Source organism: Haliotis rufescens, unplaced genomic scaffold, assembly GCF_023055435.1.
Source record: "Haliotis rufescens isolate VD_foot unplaced genomic scaffold, xgHalRufe1.0.p SCAF_20, whole genome shotgun sequence".
Lineage (NCBI taxonomy): Eukaryota > Metazoa > Mollusca > Gastropoda > Lepetellida > Haliotidae > Haliotis > Haliotis rufescens.
Genome location: NW_025963891.1, coordinates 3640162 through 3656050, shown reverse-complemented (window position 1 = coordinate 3656050; position 15889 = coordinate 3640162).

Genomic DNA, 15889 nt, shown 5'->3' with positions numbered 1-15889 from the left:
GAAATGATTGTGAATCTAGTCAATTGGTAAAATGACTTTAATCGCAGTCAGTTGCACCATTGTAATTACAATACATCTATCCCTGACAACTCGTCCAAGACTCACTTCACAGCTTAAAACAATGACACGTGCTTACACAGACATCCACATACATGTACATGAGACAATAGTTTACATCACGTGATTATCTTGTTTATTTACAGTCCAGCGTCGCATGGCAACAGTACACTTACTTTTGTAGGCAAATTATGTGAATGGTGGATGCCACAAGTGGACAGGACAATTTACCCTTTTCGCGAACAGCTGGTGCCATCGCTGTTTTCAAATGATCCATTCGTATACCTTCCATCGCAATTTGCCTTTTACGCCCAATGGGTATGTTTCAGCGGATAATCGAGACTGCCTATTCTTTGACGTTAAGTTTTTTTAAATTATTTTAGCGAAGCCTTTGTATCACAAGCTGTCGATCGATACATTTGGTTTGCTGTACCCTATGTATGGCCGTGTACCCAGATATAGCTGATGTAGACTCACAGAGGGTTAAGCATACAACGAATTTATCTTGCCGACATATTGTCTTTTGGCTATAATGCTTTACCAAAATGAGATACGAAGCGTTGTATTGTCGCCATATTCCTAGGTGAACTTCAGAGAACATTTTGTTTATGTTTAGGCTCTAGGCAACACGTACATCTAAAGCCAATGTTGATAAACATTACGCGAAGCCGAAGGAGCTGGAGTTTATTTTGTATATTTTTATCAAGCTTTACATCGCAGTAGTATGTATGGTACATAGACATTTATCAAAACGTCATTGACCAACAATGTTAAAATATTTTACATGTAGAGTAAGATAAAATATCTTAACGGAACACAAGTATACATTACAGGTGTACATTAAACTTCCGGTGTAGCAGCTGTATGGGGTGGTTCCGTTTGCTGCAGATCATGAATATGTGTCAAGAAAACAGTTATTTTTAAACGTTAGGTAAGCATATTTTGATTTACAGATTTGCATTCACAGTTTGCAAATTTATTACGCCGGGGCATTTTATCACACATTTATTTTTAACAAAGTGTTCAAGGTACCTGGTGTGTACACTGATTTTCAGTGATTCGTTCATATAATAGTCACCCTTATTATGCCTTTTACGCTCAATAGAATCTGTTTCGGCAGATTCATGAAACTGCATATTCTCTGGCGTTGACATTTCAAGACCACACACTTTTAGGTACCAATGAGTGAGTATGGTTTAAGCCGCTTTTAGCAATATTCCCGCAATACCACGGCGAGGGACACCAGAAATGGGCTTCACACATTGTGCTCATGGCGGGAATCAAACCCGGGTCTTCGGCGTGACGAGCGGACGCTTTATCCACTAGGCTACCCGACCGCCCCCTTGTAAGTGCCAATATCAGTGACTTACACATCAACGTACATTTTAACAGTATACATTTAAATTTTATGAGCATATCCCAGTTCTTATAAGCCCATCAATGGTTTTAAGTTTCAGTTTACTTATATGCAATTCCAGGATCAGTTTACCCATGTGCAGACATAGGAACAGAGAGTGCTAGGTTAGGCTACTGATATTCTGTCACATGTTAGCAGTGGCCGTGGTATTCAAACATTGAGTTGTTGATAACTGCATAGGGAACACATTGATACTGTGCTTACAACTACAAAGTATGGTATCTTTCACTTTTGACATCAATGGATAAACAGCAAATATTGCGTCCATGCCTGTTCTTGAGGGTTGAGTTGATGGCGTCAGTCTCAGTAATGGAAGGCGATGGCAGCGACCACACTGTAAGTGACAAAATGGCCAAGAGGGAATTGAGGTCGGTCATTATTCACAAATGAGTTTGCCTTGTATTTCATTCCACACAATAAATTCCGGTTGCTTCTAATGCAAGGCTGTGGAGTCCTATCAAGGAAACCGCTTGGGGACGGTCTTTAAAAAAGTCTTTCTTCCTATACCCAGTGAGTAAGATCTGACCTCAGCTGTATGCGTGCACGGCTGGACGTTCACGTGGATCTAATTCCTCTGCTAGGTAAACGCGCAACTGTCTCTCTGTGCTCATATTAGGATACCGAGTAGAAGATGATGGTGGGTGTTGGACGGGGTGGGACAGGGTGGGGTGCTGGAGTGCGGGGTGGATGATTTATGTGTGATGGTGGTGGGTGTGGGGTGGGGTGGATTTGGTGTGGTGTGTGGGTGGTTGGGGTGTTGGTGGTAGGTGTGGGGTGGTGTGTGGTGGGATTGGATGTGGGTGGGGCAGGGTGGGGTGCTGCACGGTGCGGGGTGGATGATTTATGTGTGATGGTGGCGGGTGTGGGGTGGGGTGGGGTTGGTGTGGTATGTGGGTGGTTGGGGTGTTGGTGGTAGGTGTGGGGTGGTGTATGGTGGGATTGGATGTGGGTGGGGCAGGGTGGGGTGCTGTGGTGCGGGGTGGATGATTTATGTGTGATGGTGGTGGGTGTGGGGTGGGGTGGGGTTGGTGTGGTATGTGGGTGGTTGGGGTGTTGGTGGTAGGTGTGGGGTGGTGTGTGGTGGTATTGGATGTGGGTGGTGGAGGTGCTGGGGGTGTCGGGTGGAGGATGGTGCGGTGAGTTTTATGGGGTGGTGGGGTTGCTGGGTGTTGGGAGATGGGAGATGGGCTGGTGGTGGTATTTCATGCATGTGTGTGACGGGCTATGGGATGTTGGTGGGTGGTGGTCCGTGTGGTTGGTGTAGGTTTGGTGTGTGGGCAGGGGTAGGTTGTGATGAGATGTGGATGGATGGTGGTTGTGCGTGGGGTGGGGTGTCATGTTTTTTGACACATCTTTTTGAAGCATCCTGAATGACACGAAATCTCAAAATTGCTTAGCACATTATTTATATTTATTCAGCATGTGCACCCCTCCCCTTTCCCAGACATATGTACTTAGCTCACGTGCGCGCTCAGATTGTCCATTAGCTGTTTAAAACAGAATTTGGTTGATATTGTTGCAAAGCTAATTCTGGAAGGAGGAGGTCCAAGTCTGTTTATGTCCATCTGGCCACAGGGTACAAATATGACTTTTAGTAATGTCTTTAGGGTAAACACATCAACACGTTTTACAAGGTGACATCAATCACGTGATCAGGCATGCTGTTGAAGTGTCGTGTGGTACACACACAAGTCGCAAATCCGAAGCCAGAACTTTCATCGAGGGTCACAACAGAGTGGAACCGTGAGGGTGTGTCAATGGTGACCAGTGAGGGTGTGTCAAAGGATGCCAGTGAGGATGTGTCAGTGGATGCCCGGTGGGGGTGTGTCAAAGGATGCCCGGTGGGGGTGTGTCAATGGTGCCCAGTGAGGGTGTGTCAAAGGATGCCAGTGAGGATGTGTCAGTGGATGCCCGGTGGGGGTGTGTCAAAGGATGCCCGGTGGGGGTGTGTCAAAGGATGCCCGGTGAGGGTGTGTCAAAGGATGCCAGTGAGGATGTGTCAGTGGATGCCCGGCGGGGGTGTGTCAGTGGATGCCCGGTGGGGGTGTGTCAAAGGATGCCCGGTGAGGGTGTGTCAAAGGATGCCGGTGAGGGTGTGTCAAAGGATGCCCGGTGAGGGTGTGTCAAAGGATGCCCGGTGAGGGTGTGTCAAAGGATGCCGGTGAGGGTGTGTCAAAGGATGCCCGGTGAGGATGTGTCAAAGGATGCCCGGTGAGGATGTGTCAAAGGATGCCCGGTGAGGGTGTGTCAAAGGATGCCCGGTGAGGGTGTGTCAAAGGATGCCGGTGAGGGTGTGTCAAAGGATGCCCGGTGAGGATGTGTCAAAGGATGCCCGGTGAGGATGTGTCAAAGGATGCCCGTGATGGTGTGTCAAAGGATGCCCGGTGAGGATGTGTCAAAGGATGCCGGTGAGGGTGTGTCAAAGGATGCCGGTGAGGGTGTGTCAAAGGATGCCCGGTGAGGATGTGTCAAAGGATGCCCGGTGAGGGTGTGTCAAAGGATGCCCGGTGAGGGTGTGTCAAAGGATGCCCGGTGATGGTGTGTCAAAGGATGCCCGGTGAGGATGTGTCAAAGGATGCCCGGTGAGAGTGTGTCAAAGGATGCCCGGTGAGAGTGTGTCAAAGGATGCCCGGTGAGGGTGTGTCAAAGGATGTCCGGTGAGTTGTGAAGTTGTTAAACATACAAAACAACAAAATCCTTTTAATAATTTAAATAAAAGTGACAAAGCCCTTTCCATAGAAATCTCTGCTAAAAGCTGTAGATTTGTACGATTCCGACTATATCATGAGCATGTGTTTATGAATCACAATCAAATACTGATGACACCAGGCGATAAGGTGAGCGTAACCTGCCCCCCACGATCCCTTCTACCAACTGCACCGGTGGCACCCGTCACACACACATGCAAAGGCCAGTCAATTGCTCACCGGAAGAAATACACGGCAACATTTGGTACAAGTCAATAAAGGGAAATGCAAGGGACAGCATTTTGGTCACTGATGCGTCAAATTTAGAAATGTCCTTAACATGTCTACCATAAAACATTCTGAAAGCTTTACTGAGACCTTGAATGTCGTAGTCAAGATCAAGCAACTCTTGAACAAGGGTCGCATGACGCTCTTTGAAATTGGAGAAAGAGCATGTTCGATTGTACCTAAAAACTTGTGAAATTTCAACTCCAATAGCTGAAGCTGCAGGAATAGTGCTCGACATAAAGGAAAGTTGACCATTGGAAAGTTAAAGTCATCCCTCTTGTCATACAGTTTTGTGAAGAGTGTTTTGTCACTCTGGATGTTTATGCATCGATCTAAATATGAAACAGGTGAGGTGGTCTCACTGGTCTCGTTTATTTCTAGTTAAGGTGGGTAAATCAGTGGCAGGCGACTGACTATTTGATTGTTATTGAACCATGTCAAATCATCGATATACCTGAAGCTGAAGAAATCAATGCATGTATTGTACGATTCTCACAGGCATGTGTTCATGAATCACGATCAAATAGGTGTTCGCGAAAGAATAAATACAGTTGGGTTTCCACGACAGAAGAGTAGACTGGTCGGAGAGCCAGTGGTGTTTGTTACACTTCCGTTTTTGGTTACTCCTAATTGGAAGGCGGGTCTATGGCTCAGTACCTCGCGTTGCCAGGCGGAAGAACTGTGATGACCTTGATCTTGTTGAGACTGGGTTGGTATCGACATCCAAACAATAGCTCATCCAAAATCTACTTTTTCATTCAAAGAATAATACTTCAGGGATGCACGTGTGTACAGTGTACAGACGCCGTCAGAAGTAAACAGTTTGGAATCGTTTTGGGTGGGATGGTGTGGTGTGGTGTGTGGGCATTCATGCCCTTGGAGTGATCTCCCTTTGATTTGGTGACCATATTTCTGAAGCAATATTTTCAGGGACCCGTGGACGACGGGTTGAATGGTGTATGCTGTATTCATGTTAGGAAAACTTCGATTGTTTGAAGATTTCCAAGGTGTCTGGGGTCTGGTGTATTTTTTCCACACAGAATATCTTAAATTCTAAAAATATCACATGCCGTTATTTTCAGGGTGCTTCAATCGAGTAAGCCAGAAGAGCGACATGTATCAAGAATTTAGTTACGAAAAAGTACACCACGTCACACAGACAGTTCTACCCGTCGCACAGACAACACACCGCGTCAAATACACAACACACTTCGTCACACAGACAACACACCCCGTCACACAGACAACACACCCTACTATACAGACAACACACTCCGTCACACAGACAACACCCCCCGTCACACAGACAACGCACCACACTATACAGACAACACACTCCGTTACACAGACAACACATCACGTCACACAGACAACACGCTACGTCACACAGACAACACGTCACGTCACACAGACAACACACTACGTCACACAGACAACACACTCCATCACACAGACAACACGCCACGTCACACAGACAACATACTACGTCACACAGACATCACACTACGTCACACAGACAACACGCCACGTCACACAGACAACACGTCACATCACACAGACAATACACTACTTCACACAGACAACACGTCACATCACACAGACAACACTCTCCATCACACAGACAACACGCCACGTCACCCAGACAACATACTACGTCACACAGACATCACACTACGTCACACAGACAACACGTCACGTCACACAGACAACACGTCACATCACACTGACAACACACTACGTCACACAGACAACACGTCTCGTCACACAGACAACACGTCACATCACACTGACAACACACTACGTCACACAGACAACACGTCTCGTCACACAGACAACACACTACGTCACATATAGGAGCCGATAGAAGTGCTGAATCTAGTGGCATCTTGTACGAACCGAGTGTATTGCTGAATCTGGCGGGATCTGTAGAAGCCGTATGTAATGCTAAATCTGGTGGGATCTTGTACGAACAGAGTGTATTGTTGAATCTGTAGGAGCCGATTGTAGTGCTGAATCTAGTGGGATCTTGTACGAACAGAGTGTATTGTTGAATCTGTAGGAGCCGATTGTAGTGCTGAATCTAGTGGGATCTTGTACGAACAGAGTGTATTGTTGAATCTGTAGGAGCCGATTGTAGTGCTGAATCTAGTGGGATCTATAGAACATAATGAGAGCTGAATGTTGTGGGCCGAATGTGGGACTGAATCAAGCGGTAACAGTGAGAGCTTGCTGTGGGGATGGGGCGCTTGCAATTTTAATAGGATCCATTGGAGAGGGGAAGAATGGCTCGATAACTTTATGTTCAAGTTATTTCAACCAATAAAATATGGCCTCACTTTGACGTCATCTGGCATCAGAACATCATCTATCGATGGTTACGCTGATACAAGGCAGTAATTGCCCAACAGTTCTTCTCGTTTTAGCTGTAATAACTGACAATAATTCCTTCCTCTCCAGATTCGATCAGCTTTACTAGACTGATTCCTTTCGGAGCGTATTCATACACACATGCCTGCTGCAGTAGAGAATGCATTAACACGATTCAACAAGGTTAAGCATTGAGAATGCGCATCACGCCACCCTTCACTGCCTGTTAACTCTGCAGATGGGATTTTAAGTAGGAACTAGCATAACCCACTTCACATAACCTTCTTCACATTACCTGCTTCACAGAACCTGCTTCGCATAACCTGCTAAGTGATACCCTGACAGGGACATTGTGACTTGATGATGTAACGTATGTATACCAGTAAGTACTCCCGCATGAATCTACTGCTTAACGTGTATATGATAGTTTGTACTATCGCAGGAATGTACTGCTTAACGTATGAAAGAGTGAACTGTCGTAGAAATCTACTGCTTATATATAAGTAACGTATGTATAAAAGTTAGTACTGTCGTAGGAATCTACTGCGTATATATAAGTAACGTCTGTATGATAGTTTGACTATCGTAGGAATCTTCTGCTTATCTATAATCAACGAATCAATGATAGTTTGTACTGTCGCAGGAATCTACTGCGTAACGTATGTATGCTTGTCAGTACTGTCGCAGGAATCTACTGCTTAACGTATGTATGCTTGTCAGTACTGTCGCAGGAATCTACTGCATAACGTATGTATTTGTACTGTCGCATGAATCTACTGCGTAACGTATGTATGCTTGTCAGAACTGTCGCAGGAATCTACTGCGTAACGTATGTATGCTTGTCAGTACTGTCGCAGGAATCTACTGCGTAACGTATGTATGCTTGTCAGTACTGTCGCAGGAATCTACTGCGTAACGTATGTATGCTTGTCAGTACTGTCGCAGGAATCTACTGCATAACGTATGTATGCTTGTCAGTACTGTTGCAGGAATCTACTGCGTAACGTATGTATGCTTGTCAGTACTGTCGCAGGAATCTACTGCTTAACGTATGTATTTGTACTGTCGCAGGAATCTACTGCTTAACGTATGTATTTGTACTGTCGCAGGAATCTACTGCGTAACGTATGTATGCTTGTCAGTACTGTCGCAGGAATCTACTGCTTAACGTATGTATTTGTACTGTCGCAGGAATCTACTGCTTAACGTATGTATGCTTGCCAGTACTGTCGCAGGAATCTACTGCGTAACGTATGTATGCTTGTCAGTACTGTCGCAGGAATCTACTGCGTAACGTATGTATGCTTGTCAGTACTGTCGCAGGAATCTACTGCTTAACGTATGTATTTGTACTGTCGCAGGAATCTACTGCTTAACGTATGTATTTGTACTGTCGCAGGAATCTACTGCGTAACGTATGTATGCTTGTCAGTACTGTCGCAGGAATCTACTGCTTAACGTATGTATTTGTACTGTCGCAGGAATCTACTGCTTAACGTATGTATGCTTGCCAGTACTGTCGCAGGAATCTACTGCGTAACGTATGTATGCTTGTCAGTACTGTCGCAGGAATCTACTGCTTAACGTATGTATGCTTGTCAGTACTGTCGCAGGAATCTACTGCTTAACGTATGTATTTGTACTGTCGCAGGAATCTACTGCTTAACGTATGTATTTGTACTGTCGCAGGAATCTACTGCTTAACGTATGTATTTGTACTGTCGCAGGAATCTACTGCTTAACGTATGTATTTGTACTGTCGCAGGAATCTACTGCTTAACGTATGTATCTGTACTGTCGCAGGAATCTACTGCTTAACGTATGTATTTGTACTGTCGCAGGAATCTACTGCTTAACGTATGTATTTGTACTGTCGCAGGAATCTACTGCTTAACGTATGTATTTCTACTGTCGCAGGAATCTACTGCTTAACGTATATATTTGTACTGTCGCAGGAATCTACTGCTTAACGTATGTATTTGTACTGTCGCAGGAATCTACTGCTTAACGTATGTATTTGAACTGTCGCAGGAATCTACTGCTTAACGTATACATTTGTACTGTCGCAGGAATCTACTGCTTAACGTATGTATTTGTACTGTCGCAGGAATCTACTGCTTAACGTATGTATTTGTACTGTCGCAGGAATCTACTGCTTAACGTATGTATTTGTACTGTCGCAGGAATCTACTGCTTAACGTATGTATTTGTACTGTCGCAGGAATCTACTGCTTAACGTATGTATTTGTACTGTCGCAGGAATCTACTGCTTAACGTATGTATTTGTACTGTCGCAGGAATCTACTGCTTAACGTATGTATTTGTACTGTCGCAGGAATCTACTGCTTAACGTATGTATTTGTACTGTCGCAGGAATCTACTGCTTAACGTATGTATTTGTACTGTCGCAGGAATCTACTGCTTAACGTATGTATTTGTACTGTCGCAGGAATCTACTGCTTAACGTATGTATCTGTACTGTCGCAGGAATCTACTGCTTAACGTATGTATTTGTACTGTCGCAGGAATCTACTGCTTAACGTATGTATCTGTACTGTCGCAGGAATCTACTGCTTAACGTATGTATCTGTACTGTCGCATGAATCTACTGCTTAACGTATGTATTTGTACTGTCGCAGGAATCTACTGCTTAACGTATGTATCTGTACTGTCGCAGGAATCTACTGCTTAACGTATGTATCTGTACTGTCGCAGGAATCTACTGCTTAACGTATGTATTTGTACTGTCGCAGGAATCTACTGCGTAACGTATGTATCTGTACTGTCGCAGGAATCTACTGCTTAACGTATGTATTTGTACTGTCGCAGGAATCTACTGCTTAACGTATGTATTTGTACTGTCGCAGGAATCTACTGCTTAACGTATGTATTTGTACTGTCGCAGGAATCTACTGCTTAACGTATGTATTTGTACTGTCGCAGGAATCTACTGCTTAACGTATGTATTTGTACTGTCGCAGGAATCTACTGCTTAACGTATGTATTTGTACTGTCGCAGGAATCTACTGCTTAACGTATGTATCTGTACTGTCGCAGGAATCTACTGCTTAACGTATGTATTTGTACTGTCGCAGGAATCTACTGCTTAACGTATGTATTTGTACTGTCGCAGGAATCTACTGCTTAACGTATGTATCTGTACTGTCGCAGGAATCTACTGCTTAACGTATGTATTTGTACTGTCGCAGGAATCTACTGCTTAACGTATGTATCTGTACTGTCGCAGGAATCTACTGCTTAACGTATGTATCTGTACTGTCGCATGAATCTACTGCGTAACGTATGTATTTGTACTGTCGCAGGAATCTACTGCTTAACGTATGTATCTGTACTGTCGCAGGAATCTACTGCTTAACGTATGTATCTGTACTGTCGCAGGAATATACTGCTTAACGTATGTATCTGTACTGTCGCAGGAATCTACTGCTTAACGTATATATCTGTACTGTCGCAGGAATCTACTGCTTAACGTATGTATTTGTACTGTCGCAGGAATCTACTGCTTAACGTATGTATTTGTACTGTCGCAGGAATCTACTGCTTAACGTATGTATTTGTACTGTCGCAGGAATCTACTGCTTAACGTATGTATCTGTACTGTCGCAGGAATCTACTGCTTAACGTATGTATCTGTACTGTCGCAGGAATCTACTGCTTAACGTATGTATTTGTACTGTCGCAGGAATCTACTGCTTAACGTATGTATTTGTACTGTCGCAGGAATCTACTGCTTAACGTATGTATTTGTACTGTCGCAGGAATCTACTGCTTAACGTATGTATTTGTACTGTCGCAGGAATCTACTGCTTAACGTATGTATTTGTACTGTCGCAGGTGGCTTATTCGCTGCATCTTATTTCCTTGTATCTCTCCAGAAAAAGATAAAACCAAATAACACAAATCCCTGTTACCGAATTATGAACGCCATGCAGATTGTGGGTGTATTACTCGCCAATGAAATCTCCTCACCTCTCGGCGTTTCAAAGCGCCCACAGCGAGCTATATGTTTATGACATATTCCATCTGTTGACTCGATCAGTTATTCCAATATTTACAAATGTCTTTCATGCTGTAGTTGAAATTAAACCTCAATCATTGTTTGAATGAGGCAGCGCTTTAAGAGCGCGTTTATTATATTCAAACATTGTCTGGTGAACAATGAGTCTATAATGTGTCATGAAAATCTGAAATGGTTAATGGTCTAAACGAGTTAATGATTCTGTACCTTTTGAGACCGGTTAAATAATGTTTTGGACATAGTTTGTTTCAATTCCTGATGAAGACCCTGGTAAACACCATCAACACGTCTGAATACCTCTCTCGTGAGATGAGTAAAACAAAGGTGAAAGAAGTTCATCACCAGCAGCTATGTATTTCTGGTTATGGTTACGCAAATAAAGAGAATCCACAAATTTAAATATCAGAGAGGATTGACTTGTGAAATGAATTCGTGTACAATTTCTTGTTCAAATTGCAAGATGACCACAGGGTGTTTCAACGTGGCGCCACCCGCCCACAATGGGAATTATTTGTTAAATATTCATAACTAAGAAACGATAAGCCATCAATGTCAGTGTGTATTGGACTATTAGTTTCCATCTCGCCGTAAACAAGTATGATTTCTGGCTAGGGGCGTCCATCTATCACGTGATACCCAGTGTCCAAAAGGATACTCAGTCGATGCTCTCTCTACTCCCGTTAGAGTTGCTTCCCTTTATGCTGATACCGGAGAGCTGTGTGGAGCTTTCATTCAGAAGGCACATGGGTTTTTATCTATTCACAATGCGCATTACTGATGTAGAAGTATTTCACCGCCTCATAACTTTATATTTTGATTTTTATTGCAAGTGCTTCGAAAGGTAATTTGTTTTAAACATTTATAGCCACCGTCAGTTCCTATACACAGTAGAGCGTGGCCATTAACACAGAACAAAGCTCGCTTCGCTGGAAGAACCTTCTACCAAGTGACCCTGTCGTCTTGGAGTTTCTTCAAACACAATACACGAATAAGCAGACCAACAGCTTGCTGTGACACATTTTGACAGAACAATTATGAAATGACTGCTATTTTGAAGCTCACTTTGAGGAGTGAATCGTTGAAAACATCAGTGTTCATGTGGACGCATTGAGTCCATGGAACGAGGTCATATTGTCAGGCGGTTATCATCTAATGGGAAAGATGTAGGCTCAAATCATATTGCGTTACTCAGCTTCAGCAGCCGTGTGGTACCTGGACACAGTGCGCCATTAGGCTCTTCCTACTTGCATGTCACCGCGATTTGTTTATTTTTTTCGACACAATGCGTCATTGTACCACACTGACGTTAAGCCGATGGTACACTATGCAAAAGACTGGTGTTCAACCGGTGGTAATTCTGCGGTAGTGTAGAGTGAGGTAGTGTAGTATAGTCTAGTGTAGGGTAGGAAGGTACACGGGTACAGGATATGTTTGGGTTATGAAGGGTAGAGTAGGAAGGTATACGGGTGTAGGTAATGTTGGGATAGTGTAGAGTAGTGTAATGTAGGGTAGTGTAGGAAGGTGTAGGATATAGGTAATGTTGGGATAGTGTAGAGTAGTGTAATGTAGGGAAGTGTAGGAAGGTATACGGGTGTAGGTAATGTTGGGATAGTTTAGAGTAGTGTAATGTAGGGTAGTGTACGAAGGTATAAGGGTATAGGTAATGTTGGGATAGTGTAGAGTAGTGTAACGTAGGGTAGTGTAGAGTATAGGTAATGTTTGGTTAGTTTAGAGTGGTGTAATGTAGGGTAGTGTAGGAAGATAGAGGGGTATAGGTAATGTTGGGATAGTGTAGAGTAATGTAATGTAGGGTAGTGTAGAAAGATAGAGGGGTATAGGTAATGTTGGGATAGTGTAGAGTAATGTAATGTAGGGTAGTGTAGGAAGATAGAGGGGTATAGGTAATGTTTGAATAGTTTAGAGTGGTGTAATGTAGGGTAGTGTAGGGTATAGGTAATGTTGGGATAGTGTAGAGTAGTGTAATGTAGGGTAGTGTAGGAAGGTGTAGGATATAGGTAATGTCGGGATTGTGTAGAGTAGTGTAATGTAGGGTAGTGTAGGAAGGTGTAGGGGTATAGGTAATGTCGGGATAGTTTAGAGTAGTGTAACGTAGGGTAGTGTAGGAAGATATAGGGGTATAGGTAATGTTTGGATAGTTTAGAGTAGTGTAATGTAGGGTAGTGCAGGAATGTGTAGGGTAAAGGTAATGTTGGGATAGTGTCGGTTGGTATAGTGTAGTGTAGGTCCTACATGAAGGCTTGTCAAAACTGCCACCGCATCTGTTTTGTTACATTTCAAGCCGTGTCCATCAAGTCTTCCATTATTTGGATCAGGGTGTCCGAACCAGTTCTCCTGTCTCTATTGTCACTTTGTGGGGTGTCCCACTTGTCCGCCCATCTCTTTAAGCCTTTAGCTTCAAGATCATTAAGTTAAACCCAGCATAAGGGCAAGCACGAAGCGCCAACAATATGTTTCGCATTGAAACGTCGAAAAAATGCAAAATATCGAATAAGCATGCGGACTAAAAGCACAGCAAATATAACTTCACCCTGATGATGTGCCTCAACAAAGAACAAAACCTGATGTCCTTGGTAACGGCGAAAGACTCGGAATTAACGATGTTCTCTCATAGATTCTGATAACGCTTGTGCTTGAAGGAGCGGCAAAGTGTCGACCATAGACGCAATTCTGACTTTTTTGTGACGGATATCTTTAAACATATTTTGCATTGGACACAATCTCATCATGTCACCCTTGCACGTGACAAACACACTCAATGTGTCACCATTGCATTTGAAAAACAGTTTCATCACGTTATCCTTTCATGTGACAAACTTTATCAACATATTTTCCTTTCATGTGACAAACTCTATCATAGATCAACACGTTGTCCTTTCATGTGACAAACTTTATCAACACGTTGTCCTTTCATGTGACAAACTTTATCAACACGTTGTCCTTACATGTGACAAACTTTATCAACACGTCGTCCTTACATGTGACAAACACTATCGTAGTCCTTACATATGACAAACACGCTTGGCATGTCACCACTGCACGTGAAGACACCATCAAACATATATGTGACGACTATTATAAACACGATATTCATTTGACGTAGACTATCCATAGGACATCCATAGGACGCATCTGACACACAACTATCCATATGGCTTTCATCGATGTGAAACACTATCCATACGACATTCACGCATGTGCCACACACTATCCATACGACATTCACGCATGTGACACACTATCCATACGGTTTTCAACGATGTGAAACACTATCCAAACGACATTCACACATGTGACACACACTATCCATACGACGTTTATCACATGTGGCACACACTATATGCATACGACATTCACCTATGTGACGCACACTATCCATACGCCATTCACACATGTGACACACACTATCAATACGACATTCATCCATGTGACGCACACTATCCATTCGACGTGTATCACATGTGACACACACTATCCATACGACATTCACACATGTGACGCATACTATCCATACGACGTGTATCACATGTGGCACACGCTATCCATACGACATTCCCACATGTGACGCACACTATCCATACGACGTGTATCACATGTGGCACACACTATATGCATACGACATTCATCCATGTGACGCACACTATCAATACGCCATTCACACATGTGACGCACACTATCCATACGCCATTCACACATGTGACACACATTATCCATACGACATTCACACATGTGACGCACACTATCCATACGACGTGTATCACATGTGGCACACACTATCCATACGACATTCACACATGTGACGCACACTATCCATACGCCATTCACACATGTGACACACACTATCCATACGACGTGTATCACATGTGACACACACTATCCATACGACATTCACACATGTGACGCACACTATCCATACGCCATCCAACTATGTGACACTCACTATCCATACGACATTCATCCATTTGACACACACTATCCATACGACATTCACACATGTGACACACACTATCAATACAGCTTTCATCCATTTGGCACACACTATTCATACGGCATTCATCCATCAATGTGACACACACGATCCATACGGCTTTCCCTCATGTGAAACACTCTCCATACGATATTCACACATGTGACACACACTATCCATACAACGTTTATCACATGCGGCACACACTATGCATACGACATTCACGCATTTGACACACTATCCATACGACATTCACAATTTTTACTCACGCTATCAACACTTAATTTAATCATTTGACAAGCAATAATCAGGGCAGTCAGAAATTTTACACACACTATCAACCCGGTATTCATGAATGTGACACTCTCTATCAAAACGATATTCCTTAATTGTGATACACATTATCAACACGCTTTTCGTGAATGTGACACACACTATTAAAATGATACTCATGTATGTGATGCACACTATCAAAATGATATAATTCATGAATGTGACAGACACTATCAAAGCGATATTCATGAATGTCATATTCACTATCAGACCTGTATGTCAACACGCGTCCATTCACGGTAGACACTGGCAACATCGTCTTGGTATTAACACTGTATGTGACATACAATACAAACACAACCACTCTGTATGAATGACACATTGCGAACACGACCATCCTGAATGAATGACACATTACGAACACGACAATCGTTTAAGCGAATACGAGAATCCGATATGAATGGCACATTGCGAACACGGCCTCCCTGTAGGAGTGATACATTGCGAACACGGCCTCACTGTAGGAGTGACACAATACAAACACAACCACTCTGTATGAATGACACATTGCAAACACGACCATCCCGAATGAATGACACATTGCGAACACGGCCTCCCTGTAGGATGTGATACATCGCGAACACGGCCTCCCTGTAGGAGTGATACATTACGAACACAACCTCCCGGTAGGAGTGATACATTGCGAACACGGCCTCCCTGTAGGAGTGATACATTGCGAACACAACCTCCCTGTACGAGTGACACATTGCGAACAC